Source organism: Vitis vinifera, chromosome 11 (genome assembly GCF_030704535.1).
Source record: "Vitis vinifera cultivar Pinot Noir 40024 chromosome 11, ASM3070453v1".
NCBI lineage: Eukaryota > Viridiplantae > Streptophyta > Magnoliopsida > Vitales > Vitaceae > Vitis > Vitis vinifera.
In genome coordinates, this window is record NC_081815.1 from 10,486,681 (window position 1) to 10,497,754 (window position 11,074).

The 11,074-nt window shown below is 30.7% G+C and overlaps 1 long non-coding RNA gene across 1 annotated transcript; it reads left to right on the forward strand.

Annotated features, from left to right (window-relative positions):
* Nucleotides 1–208: 208 nt before the first annotated feature.
* LOC104880718 (uncharacterized) lies at nucleotides 209–1,801 on the forward strand. The gene is made up of 2 exons (XR_786903.2): nucleotides 209–1,109; nucleotides 1,276–1,801. It is a non-coding gene; the product is annotated as an uncharacterized LOC104880718 (long non-coding RNA).
* The last annotated feature ends 9,273 nt before the right edge of the window (nucleotides 1,802–11,074 follow it).

Consider the following 11,074-nt stretch of genomic DNA (forward strand, 5'->3'; position numbering starts at 1 on the left):
TAGACCCAGTAGCCCATTAAGTAGCTAGCATTAGGAGAGAGCAGGCCATGTGGTCATTGGGCCTGGGACCACTTCCCCCTACTTTTGGCATTACCCAACTAGGAGCCCACAATCCCCAACCTAGAGACTGGAAAAATCAAAATGCTGAATCAGATGAGCTCCCACGGATTACACACTTCTTTAAATAAATACAGTTTGATGTCTTGCCATAAATCACATTACTGACTAAAACAAATCAGCATCATGCATGAACCCACTTCACAAACACAACCACGTTTTGAGGATATAAGTGGGTGAAATGCCTCTAATGTGGTCCTGCCATATGTACCCAAACGCTTGCATCTTAATTCAGTAGCTGGATCTGGTTGTCAGCTTCTTTGGCTCTAACATCTTTCTTGTTTTCTGCTATTGGTCCAATCTCCAGAAACCAAAGAGGGTAGGGCAATAATGGTACGCTTCCCCTCTACAGTTCTACTCAATGAAGCCTGCTCTGATCATAGTGGTAGAGTTTTTCCAGTACAATAATTAGATACTTTGCCAACCAGATTGATTAATTTGTCATTCTAATGTTATATCACTTTGACTTCTTGTTATAGTTTACATAAATGATTTGGTTGGGAAGCACTCTGGCATTATTACTACTGATACATGCTTTTATTATCTATCTTGTCCACATTAAAAAGAAAAAGAAAAAGAAAAAACAATTTTTTTTAAAAGCTAATGTCCAAACAATGCTTTGCATAGAAATCTATTTAAATTTTAAACAAATGAAGATGCACTTAAATTTAAGATTAAACAAAATGTTACCCTACAGAAAATATGAACATAATGATGTGGAAAAGCAAAAAATGGAACATAAGGCTGGGGGGTTGAGCTCAATCTGCCATTTTCAAGGAGGGTGTGTGACGTGCATAATTGAAATTAGGTGAGAATTAAGTGTTAAGCACTTAATTAAAGACATGGTATATGGGTGGCACAAAAATTGGTTGGTCCAAGTGGTGAAAGCAACCCTATCACATGGATGAGTCAGAGGGTCATGTGTTGCAGGAGGATCAGAGAGAGAATGGCACGTGAATGCGTCCAAATCCCATTTCGATATTTGCTGTTAGGTATGTGTGTTTGAAAATATCTATTCTTTAGATTTTATTTTACTTTATTTTTGACTTTCCAAATGGAAAAACGTTGTCCTAAAAAGAGAGAAAAACGATAAGATAAAGTGAAGAAATTGTTGGGAAAGGTGGAGTCATGGTGCCTTCGTCTCCATTGTTGCCCCAGGAATTTGAAGGTGGTTCTAGGAAATGAAGCGGAATTCCAACTCAACAGAAACGGAAATGGGCCCCAAGAGAACGGGGGTTGTTGTTGTGTCGATTTTGTGAGGAAGTCGAGAAATGTAATTGGCCAACCAGACTGGCCTGTAGCTGAATGCTGAGTCGGAGATGACACTAATCAAACATATGAAGTACTGCAGGGTTGAGGACCATCTCAGCCAGCCAACCGACATGGAAAACGCCAGCTGCGGACTCCATTTCTTGGATCCAATCAATCACTCGTTCAATTTGGCATCTCATTCCAGGCAGCCAATGTGGAATTTTTCCAGTGCTGAAGCCCAATTTCTAGTATTTTGGATCTCCCTTATTTCAAAATAATTATGGGGTGGCACCCCAAAGTCAATTAATTAGCTAGGAGGGTGTTCAGATCTAGAACGAGGGAAATCATGTGATGGGTGAAGCGAACCCTCAACCTGTCAAATTAAAACTATCTTCTCATCCTTCCCCATGAAATATTAATAATTTTTGGTTTATGGTCCATGTCCTTGGAACCATTGGGATGCTTAATTGCAGTGGGGCGTTTCGAGTGGTTCAATAAATAACCATTCAGAGTCTGACGGCAACCAGTCGAGCATAAGGGTGAGAGGTGAGAGGTGAGAGGTTGAAACCCAAGTAGTAAATGTTGTTGGGTTATTTTATTATAATGTGGCCGGAAAGGAAGGAAGAAAGTCAGAAGCCAAAAATGTTTGCTATAGGCAGTTTGGGTGGAAAATTGCATATCAATCTTCCAGTGAATAATGCCTCTGAAAATAGCATTCAGGTTTCACCTACATCCCACCACAAGCTAGCTTTTTTGGTTTCAATTTTAATGAAAATAATAATAGATACATTTCCCATTTTTTATTTTTAAAACCATAAACTTCTATAAAAATAAAGAATCTTTTACAAAAATTTAAGTTTATCTTATATTTTAAAATTTTACTTTCATAAATTTTAAATTTTAATTTAGTAATTTTTTTAATTATTATATTTTTAATGTAACTCATAATTTTTATTTTAAAAATAAAAAACAGAAAATATATCAAAAGAACTTGTAGCAATTATAACTTTGATGGGAAAAGATTTTTGGGATTATAACTTTGGTGAAAATAGAAAATTTCTTCCATTTTTAAATGAATAAAATATTAAATATTATATTTTATATTTTAGAGTTAAATTCCTCCATTTCATTTCTTATATTTTTATTTAAAATCTGATTTTTTTTTTCTTAGAAAAAAAAACGTGGAGTGATAGTGTTAAACAATTTTAAAAGTAATATTGAAATATTTTCTATTTATCATCATAATTTTTAAAAATCAAACAAAACCAGGAAAAAAAGGTAAGAAATATTAAATTAATAATATGTTTGACAGTGATTTTAGAAATCACTTTTAATCTATAAAATATTTTTGAGAAAATATTAGATGTTTGACAAAATTTAGGAAATATTTTTAAAATTTTGAAAAATCAATTATAATGTTAAAAAAATCACTCGTAGTGTTTTATGGAGAAAAACTTTATATGTGATTCTCCTAAATTTTAAAGTTTTTTTAATACTTGAAAGATAAAAACTTTCAAGTATTAGAAAAACGTGAAACATTTTTTAAAATTACTACTAGATGTACCATATAATACTTAAAAAATAAAAATTTCTAAATATTAGAAAAATTGAAAATGCTTCTTAAAATCATCATCAAATGCACTTTTTAGTGTGAAAGTATTTTTATTTGAAATGGTTTTAGTAAAAATGTGTTTTTTTTAATGTATTTTTAATAGAATCACCTATTAAGTGTTTCTCTAAAAAATTACAATCGATTTCAACACTATAAGTGATTTTTTATATTTTTAAAAGTGTTTTTAAAATTTTACCTAATTCTTTTTTTAAAAAAAGAAAAAAAAATACTTTTTAAGTTAAAAACGGTTTTTAAAATCATCATCAACCGGAAGTGTTTTTAACTTTTTTTCAAATAGTAAAAAGATTGAAAATGCGTTTTAGAAAACAGATTTTAAGTAGATTTTTAAGGAAGGTTGTTGCCATGATTAAAATTTAAAACCACCCCATTGATGTGCAGATGTAGCAGGACCATCTCTGGTCAAACTCATTTATTATTCTGAAGTGATTAACAGAAATCATTTATTATTGTGAAGTTAAGAATGAACAACCATAACTTAATGGTTTTTCAGATATTTGAAAACTTCAATTAAGTGCTTTAAATAATTTAACCAAACTATCCAGAGAGAATATGATTCATCCATGGTCTATTCCACCAATGCACACCTTTGTGGTCCATTAATGCATTCTTAACACTTCGAACATAACCTCTTTGAATGGCTCTCACCCTCATTGCACTTCATTTTAAATTATACATCATAATTAATATTAATGTTAATATTATTAATATTATATTATTGTATGAATGATAGTCACCTACAAATCATATCAATATTAAATTAGGTTAATTATTACTATTCCCATATGGTTGCAAAATGCAAGTGGCATAATTGTCCCATGGTGTGTCTCCACCAACAAGGAAGTTTGGCTTGTGTCTAGTCATGCAACTGTGCCAACCTAACCTCCTCTCATCTCTCAACCACCCCATTTGACTATTTTTTTTTTTTTTTCCCACTGTCTACTCTTATTAGGAATCTAATCAAATAAAGAAAATTCTAGCACGTTTCTCCAAAAATTTCAACTCCTAACTTAGTGATGGCCCTAATAGGGTATGACGAATCTAAGATAAAAGATGAACAAATTTGGAATGAAATTACCAAATTTAAAAAAGGTAGATTCAGGTATGATTTTATTTTGCACAACCCCATTATATATAATGTTTAATATAAAATTATTTTAATTGATTTTTTTAGTTTTTTATTTTTTAACATATATAAAACATTATTTTTTTATAAAAACAAATTATAAATATTTAATATATAAACATTTATAAATTATATTTATTTTTAATAAAATTTTAAATTTTAAAGAAAATAAAAAAATTAAACAAACAGTTGTTCCACCTATCTTATTTAATTTCTTTTTTTTTTAATAAGAATATAAATGAATGGAATAAAATTGAGATGAAAGTGACCTATCTTGAATAGGTGTCATCCTTACTCTTATCGTATAATATAATTATATCTAAACTATAAAATAAAGACATGAAGAAAAAAAAAAAAAGTAAGAGATTTAGATAGAAAAATTATAATTAAATATAAAGAAATAGAATATAAATATGAATAAATTAAACTTAGAAAAAAATAAAATCATTATAAGATATGAAGAAATGAAATTTTCTTATGGTAAGTGCATTTGAATAGGTCACACCTCACAAGTCCTTTCTTCCATGATTGTCTCTATTCCTTTTCACATTTCTTATTTTTCATGTATGATTTTGATAGACTCATTTTCATTTTCTAACTTTTTCTATCATTAGTTAGAATATTTATAAAAATATTTTCAACATTTTTTTTTATGCTGGCCTCATGCCTCACGCCCCCTTCTTCATCCCACAATCCCCTCATGATCTCATGCTTTCATGGTAGTTCATATGAGTCAACCGTTCTAGATGATTAGTTGTAGGAACATGGTTTTCAAATGGTCGGGACTTTGATCTCATCGTGTACAACTCTTGCATTATTTGGTAAGAGGAAAAGGAAAAGGTTATCACGAGGCTATTCTTGTCATTTTTCGACAAGAACATGGGTGTTTTATTCATGGTCATACATTAGTATGCAAAATTTGTACACTAGGAGCTAAGTCAAATAATTTGAAAAACGTGTAGCAGGAGTCCGAGTTTTTGAATTGGAGAGGCTTGTGAATTTAACACTCAAACATATTCTTTTTAGAGATCATTACAAGTTTGAATGCAAGACCTGTTACAAGAATAATCAAAAGGTTCCCATTGGCCATGCGAAAAGAAAACATGAAGCAATGGACTGTTAAGAACCTTGGCCTTGTCGGGCGATCAAGCCTTCTTATCCTTCGGAGAAGTTTCGGGTTATTGTGGCGACATTTTTTTCCTCGAGAGAATGATGTCGAGAACAGTGCAAAACATACCTAAATTCTAAGAGAGAATGGAGAAACTATTAAAGTCAAAGTCAAAGTAGTTTCTTTGGTTGATTCATAGTGCCCATGCTCCAAGTGTATTTGATGAACGTTAGAAAAGTTTGAATCCATGAATTGATTGCAGCATGCAAGAATGGAAAATATGCCCACAATTGCATCCTCTTTCAACTTGCTTTAATTTCTAAGATCAATCCTCGTCACTTTGGACTCGCGTCGCCAATTACAGGACTAAAACATGTGGAAAAGTGTAGGTGGGTCTCTCTCTCTCTCTCTCTCTCTCTCTCTCTCTCTCTCTCTCTCTCTCTCTCTCTCTCTCTCTCTCTCTTTTCCTATTTTTTTCAAACTGCTTTTGCAAGTCTAATGGAAAAAAAGAAGCCTAAATTTTTTAAATTAATATTATCTTTCTCCATTTAAAAATAATTTAGAATATATATATATATATTTAATAAATCATGATGGTTTTAGTCATGATTTTACCTCCATTTTTCATCAATATAGAATTACGGGATGACTCTCATTATCTTAGTTTTTATTTTTTATTAACCATTAGGGAACGACAATATAAAAAAAAGTGCAAACCCAAGACAAGAACTAGAAACAACTTGTACAAATTATTGGAGTTACAATGAATTATTAAGGTTATAAGCAAAGGGGACGTTACAAAGCATGCTATTATTCATTTTTTTTTTCTTTTCAGAATTTCTACAAAAAAAAAATTAAAAACAACAATATATTATCTTTTATCTTAGCTCTATCTTCTGAATTGAAGGTGAAACTTAGGTGGTGTTTGTTTTTTTACTTAATTCTAAATAGAACCTTAATACTTGATAGTATTAAATATTAGGTTGTTTGTTTTTGTAGTATTTTATTTCTATTAAGTATTAAAAAGTAAAAAAAAAAAACCATTGTGTTATTTTTTCTATTTAGAAAAAGCCACATATTTTGGCTTTTTCTATTTGGTAAAAAGTTTATAATAAGTCATGAAAAAGTAAAAAAAACAAACAATCTAAATTCTAAAACTAAATGGTTTTCAGCAAAAAGCCAAAAAAACAAACACAACCTTATGGAGAAAAAAAAAAGTCTTAACTTTTCTTATAGGGTGTTTGTTTCTAAAGAAAAAAAAATCATAAATAATAATAATAATAATAAAACATATGTAAAAATAGGGGAAATATTTTCATTGAGAAGTCTATTTATCAATTAAAATTGATGACGTGACAAGTAAAAGAGACATTTTAGTGAATAATTATACACTCATTAAAAAGTATATGAATTTTAAAATTTTTTTAAATAGATAAAAATAATACTAATTTAAAAATTTTAAATTTAATTTTTCATATATTTTGGTATTAGTGAGTCAAAATCCACTTTTTTCTATCAAACAATATAAGAAAATTTTGTATGGAATAATAATTCTTCCCTTCTAAGGTAAGACATCTTTTGAGGGTTGATGTATTGATGTGTGCGTGTAGTAACACGTCCATTATAAAAATTGAACAATTATTGACAAATTTCAAGACCGTTGAAAGTGGTGGTTGGCATACTTGATTAAAACATTGAAAATTCGAAAAGAAGCCGGAATGTTCACAAGTTGTGAACAGAGAAATGTGGAATATTCAAACTTACATCATAAAATTTGGAATGTCAAAGATTGTATAAGAAACATGAAACATCCAAAAACATAGGATCACACGGTCATCATGTGCTAAGAGTGGGTCCAAAAACTATTCTTATTCTAATTCCTCATTTTGACTTCAAAGATACACTATAAATCTTGTCACCATTTAGTTGAAAAGTAGCTATTAATAAAAAAATATTTGAGCAATTATGAGGATTAATGATAATCCTAGTCACCAATTTCGTTGTCACCCATAGAAGGAACCTTAGGATTTTCCTTTTTATATTTTTCATTATTTTTTTTTCTAAAAATTCTAGTAAAGCTTACTATTCTATTGCTTAGGTTGTTGAGAAATGCTTTAACTCTTAATTAACTTATCAATATTTATAAATGCTTGTACGAATTTCTAATAATGTTGGCTTTATGAGTAAAGAAGTTACTAGTCTTACTTTGGTAGTGCAAGTCTAACAATATTGGAAAATATCTTAATTATCCTAATGTTTTGGATGTATTCAAAATTGGATATTTCTTTTAATTTATTTAATGAAATTAAAATTAGTTAACATATTAGAAAGTGAAATATTTTCTAAAATTTAATTTAAAAATAGATTTTTGATTAAATTCAATCTAATAATTTTTCTCTATATTAAGAAATACTGCTTGTGATATTAAGCCACTACAAATGGTTAAATTTAATTTAACTAATTTTCTCTTTATATTAAAAAAAAGTATTAATGATGTCATAAAGTTAACTTTAAATGTCTTGAAATTTGAAGCTTTTGAGATTATTAACTAACAAAATGTTTTTTGTTTTATGGAAATTCCAAATTATCTCAATCTTATCTATTTCCCTCTTCCCTTTAACTCCATGGTTAACTTGATCATTGGAAAGGGTTTAACTGAATTGGGTCTCCCTTCTCTAATCAACTTTTGCTTGTTTTGTAGAGGGTGCATGACTACACCAACCTACCACTTAGCAATATGAAAGAAAAGGAAGCAATAGATTGATATCATTTATAGGAAAATGATAAGAAAATCTTGAAATAACAACCATGGTTCAAAGCCACACTAGTAGCAAACAGCCATGGGGGACTAATGAGAATTCAAATTGCATACTAAGATGGCTCCTTGAGAACTGATCTCAATATGTTTGAGGCCTTTATAACATGCTCGACTTTGAATTGTTGTTAAAACCTTAAAAAAAATCATTTGATGTGTTTTGTGAGAATTTTGTAGGATTAAGGCATGTTTAGCGCACTTCTAACACTTCATGGACAAAAAGAGCACTTAAGTGGAGTGTGGTATCTTTCATGCACTAAGAAGAGCTATGCCTAAATTGCGCACTCTGAGAATGACAACTCAAATTTCACACTAAGAGAAGCGCACTTAAAGTGTGCATCTTTTAGTGACAATTTGGATTGTGCACTCAAGAGCCCAATTTAGACTAAGCACTTCACCAAGCACACTAAAAGAGCCTTGCCTAAATTGCGTAAGGGTGCATGAGTGAATAGCCCATTTCCCTTGGGTGGCCACAATTGTGCAATAATAAAGTGCATTGAGGAAGTTAGTGCATTACTTCGCTTCAAGCTTGCATGGACTTACAATAGTGTATCTTAGCAACCCTAAGTGCACTATTGTTAATAATTAATAAAGCGCAACACACACTAGTTGTCCGAGACATGTAATTTTGATCAATAACAACATCCCTCAATAAAGTGCTCACCCTCATCCACCTATAAAACACACCCTACAAGCTCACAATTCAACGTATTGTCTTGATTGTTCCATTTTGCACCCAAGTCATACCTTCTTCTCATTGCACACTAATCAAGGTCACACAACTTTTTTAAAGATTTGATCGATATATCTATACTCTCATGCCACTATATTAAAAAGAAAGAAGCCATAGTCTTGTACTTCACATAAACATTTCAAGATCGACGGTGGCACGAACCCATTACATTGCCACATGGATCAAAGGTACAACCAACATGGATAACTTAGGAATAGTAAAAGATAAAGGAGATTTTCACCTATAAATAAGAAAATTATAAATAGTAAATGAACTCTCTCAGAGAGGATTAATAAGAGGAGACATTAAGTTAGGATGTTTTAGAGTTTTTTTTTTTTTTAATAAAGTTTCTATTTTTCAAATTTTATGTTCTTGTGTTTGTTTGTTTGTTTTGTTTGTTTTGTTTTGTTTTTTTTTTTTTTTTGTTTATATTTGTTTGCTTCATTGTTAGTGAAGGGAGTTGTAGTTACAACTCCCACATCACATGACCTCTGGTTTAGCTGTTTATCATTGAACGTGACCTTTCTTGGGTGAGTGATAATAAGGATCGAAAGGATTTTTCACTCAACTAGTCTAGGGCTACAAGGATCAAAATGAGTACCTTTAAGGAGAAACAATAATATGTAGTTTGAGTTGTAAGGATCCTGAACCACACAATTGGAGTCGCATACTTACCCTTCTCCATTGCTAGCCTAATAGATCATAGATAGACCTTTTTGACGTAAGGATTAACCCATTTAAATCATCCAATTGTTGAGAACCTAAAAAGGAGCAGTCAGATCGAGTCGATCCATTGTTGAGGCAGTTAATGCTTATGTCAATTAGAACACATTTTCATGGGTGTAAACCACTAGTTCGATCCATGTGCCACAAGTGCTGGTTCAGAACCTTGTGCGTGGGTTGTGTTGAGAGGTGAAAACCTAACTACCTTTCTCATGTGAAGCTTTTTTTTTTTGTTTTCTTTCTTTTTAGGTTTCCTCCTCCTAAAAAAAATACATAATTAACAATTCATATTTGCTTTTGTTTCTTTCTTCACTCCACTCACACCACCCCATAGCTATACCTGTGACATAGTTGATGCAAAGTGGTCCCTATGGAGATGACCTAACCGCTATACAAATGTTAGTTTTTTTTCTTTCTTTTTTTAGTTCAAGGAATAAGAATTTCAATGACTGCCTTGGTTTAAAGTTTTGAACTTGTGAGCCTTATTGAAAATTCTTTCGAAATTTTATTTAACCAAGAACTATCCCATGAGGAGAATCAGTGTTGTTGCCAAGGAACCTTTTGTACTCAATTTTCATATTGTTATTCTTAGCACGCACAGACCCATGGCAGCTTGTCTCGGGATGGATCTAACAAAAATTGGTGCCATTCTTAGGGAAAGTTTGATTACTATCCCTAGGAACAAACCAAAAATTGATGTCATCGCCAAAGAAAATTTTGACCACCCTACTCGGTGGTGAACCAAAAATTGGTGTTATTATTGGGGATAATTTGTGCATCAATTGTATTAAGAGCACATTTTTTGTATATACGCTTGCTAATTTTGTAACATTGCCAATGTTTTTAACATATTCTTCATTTTTTTATTGGTTTCTTTTTACTACAGTTATTTTGCCTTTGTTGCTTAATTTCTTTTTCTTTTTTTATTTGTTTAATATGACATTATAAAGGTTGTATCTATTAGGATGATGTCTTAAGGGAAGTCTGATGACCAGGAAACTTAATTTGGACTAGTAGTCTTGAGTTGTCTACATGCCCTAATACATCATGCCACAAACCACCCTAGACTTCCTGTCAAAATCAAAACTTATGGTGGTAAGTAGTTGGGATGCGATGAACGAAGAATTTTGTTTTCCTTTTTGTTTTCCCTTTCTTTATTTTTCTTTCTTTTTCAAAAATAAAAATAAAAATTGCATATATGTGTGTGTGTGTGTGTGTGTGTGTGTGTAGTATATTTAATATATTACTGATATTTTATATTATTATATTTCTTTTTCACTTTTCTTCTTATTCTTTTTTTTTTTTGTTACTAATTTTTGTTTTGTAGAAACTCATTAGCCTCTGGTTTCACATGGGATCAACATCTTAAGTAGAAACCAGGTACACATTTCTTTTTGTTATTTTTGGGTCATGCCATCGTTCAAAACATAAGAAAGTTAACTTTTCTGTATAAATAAGGTTACTTTGAGAATAATGAAGTCACTAGTATTACTTTGAATAATGTAAATCTAACTATAATTGAAAATATTTGAATTATCCTAATGTTTTAGATGTATTCAAAATTGAATATT